General features: G+C 46.4%; 1 non-coding gene across 1 annotated transcript; it reads right to left on the minus strand.

Annotated features, from left to right (window-relative positions):
- Positions 1-2,840: 2,840 nt before the first annotated feature.
- Positions 2,841-2,913, minus strand: trnav-uac (transfer RNA valine (anticodon UAC)). Its single transcript has one exon. It is a non-coding gene; the product is annotated as a tRNA-Val (tRNA).

Here is a 2,913-nt window from a genome sequence, read left to right on the forward strand (position 1 = left end):
AAGGCGCAGTCCCCACTGATAAGGCTCAGTGGCACCCAGCACTGAAAGTTGAAGCCATTTTACCTTTCACCTTTATGTTTCCAATCGCTCGTTGTTTAATGAGACCTCTTTAATTTTGGCTATGTGGTGACCATGGACGAGATACACCGAAGTATCTGTTTCCACGCGGTGTGCGCCAATAACATTGTGTTGCTTACACCGGCTGTAAAGGATTACTTTTTAGCGGAGCTTGCCGTCGCAGTCTGTGGCACAATCATTTAGTCTGTTCGACTGCTCACGGGAAAGGTAGCGTTGTAAGACACTGCAGAAACGAACGACTTCCTTACTTTTGCTCCGACTGACCATACTCCGGGAAATTTTCCCAGATTCTCAGTTGAGGATTTTTGCAGCTGGAAGTTACCTCAGAAACCCTGTTAATTCGTAATGTATTGAGCGAATCGCAAAACAGAAAGCATTTAACACGGAAGACAAACAAAACTGGCAAACCAAATGCATTTTCAGACACAGCGAGCATGAATGCAAAATGTGAGACAGGCCGGGGGCATGAGTCATAAAGTAATCTCACAACTAACAACAGGGCAATTCCAAACTGCTCTTTGAACCATACTGGAGCCTGAGTGCACCACCACTTCCCAGACAATGCTGAAAAGAGAGAAAGAAAGAACACAATAAGAATGGGCCATAAAAAAGTGAATTTCACCAATCACAGACTGGATTAGATTACCTTTCCCTTCCGATGTCCGCAGGACGGAAATGAAGGAAATGGGAGAAATTCAATAACATGTGACATCGCAATTCATTGGAACGATTTTCCCATTGGCCATAAAACAAAATAACGACGAGTCGTGCCACCGCAGGACTTTGTTTCACAACGGCAATGAAATCACAGTCGACATTCGGTTCCAGTAAACGCTCAACTTGCCTGGGACAGCAGAGCTGTTTGCGATTTTCCACGCAGGAGGCGAACACGATCATGACAGCACAGACACCGGAAAAGTTGGGACTTTGCCACACCACAGTTAATTGCCCGGGAAGCAAACCCAATTTTCTTCGGTTTTAAACAGAAATGCAGCAGGAGTCGAAACAGCATTTTAACAAGCTGCGTCGTTGGAAACGATCAGCAGAAATGACGGTGGTGGGATTCGAACCCACGCCTCTGTCGAGACTGGAGCCTTAATCCAGCGCCTTAGACCGCTCGGCCACACTACCAGCCAGCCGCGCTGCCCCATTTTCTTGCACTTCCAATTGTGCTCCTGCATAACAACCGATGCAAAGCCACGTGAAAAGGGTTCCATGGTCCCTCTCCGACTCGCACAACTGCTGGGATGTGCCCATCTACAATATCAATTTCGCAGCAGATAATGATAGCCCATCAATCCAGACAACTATCAATGGTAAGCTGAGTCTATCTTCTCAGAATCTTTTCAACTACAAATGTATCTGTGAGTGCGTGAGAACATGCGATCGGTTATGATTTGGTCAAATTACCATGAGCTGCTTGACATTACTGCAATTTCGATTCTTGCTTTGCTAAATGATTTCACCCTTTGATCGAAACAGGACAACTTTCACGTTTACACGGAACATGAAACACACCGGACTACAGGGAAAATGCACAAAGCTGAGCAGGCCGTGTTCCACATCATACCGCGCAGCAGAGTTTACAGTCACTGTGTCTGTTTTGCAGAATAAGAGTCCCAAAGAATGTTCTCCACCCTAAAACCGGAGGTAGCATTACAATCCGAGAACGACAGATCACATTGTGAGGATGCTCTGACCTCGGAGCCGGTTCGAGAGGCCACTTTCCTTGCCTTTTTGCCTTACCCGTGCAATTCGCTGCAGAGATGTTCACACCTGGATATGAGCCACATGGATACCAACTGAGTCGACGAGAAGCGACTCAATAAATTTTGCTAAACTCCACGGTGCTTATTAGAAATGCAGTTTCTGTTCACATCAATCTAAAAGGCAGTTTCTGAACATAGTAACAGAAGTCAAAAGGTAATTAGCTCACCCCACCCCCACTCCGGAAGAGGTGCTAACTGCCCTTGAGTGCTTTTTTGTTCTCGATGTGAAGAGCTCTCACGCCTGAGTCACCTTCACACGTCTCTGGTTGCTGAGTGAATCACAAAGAAGGAATTTCACCAGAGCTGCAACTGCCTCACTTCCCCACTCGCCCTCCCAGTTTACATTTTCCTGCTCGTCAGTGATTTAAAGAAAACCAAATGGATGCGATGTCATTCTGTAGCCTCTCTGTCGATTCCTCCGTTTCAGTTCCAACGTGGTTAGATCTCGGGGCGCTATCAAAGCACAGGTCCAGAGGTTCCTCTGAGAGTGTAATTTCTTTCATTGCTGTTGCTAATTGAATGAGCCACTAACGTGCGAACTGCTCCAAAACATGATTCAGGACCTCTGGTAACAACTCACGCACGTTGAATACCGACAGACCGCTTCCAAATGATGTCCTTCATAGACGACTTTGGGGGTACATTTGACAGACAGACTAGTTCAGGAATCCGCGGTGCGCTGTGACACCAGCGCATCAGCTTCTTCCCTGTCTTGGAAACGGGCCGCCTGCGCAAGAAATGCAAGTGCGGTACTGATTTTCGTGGAAGGATCAGAAGGCGATAACTACACTCTCAAACAGAATGGCATATGATCACAATCAGGTTGGAGAAAAACTTTACAATGCTTTTCACAGTAATTAAATGGAGTTGCATTACATTTCACTACGAGAGCAGATTTGTTCAAGCAAATTCGAAGGCAGGTTTGCAGATGGGAAAGCAAGCAAGAAAACTCCGCTCCTGTCCATGTAAAATGCTGCAGTTGAAGAACAAAGCAGTTTCTGCCCAGTTTCGAACTGGGGACCTTTCGCGCGTAAGGCGAACGTGATGACCACTACACTACAGAAAC

This window comes from Chiloscyllium plagiosum, unplaced genomic scaffold (assembly GCF_037043375.1).
Source record: "Chiloscyllium plagiosum isolate Xiang-an unplaced genomic scaffold, Cpla_swu_hap1 HiC_scaffold_29, whole genome shotgun sequence".
NCBI classification, from domain to species: Eukaryota; Metazoa; Chordata; class Chondrichthyes; order Orectolobiformes; family Hemiscylliidae; genus Chiloscyllium; species Chiloscyllium plagiosum.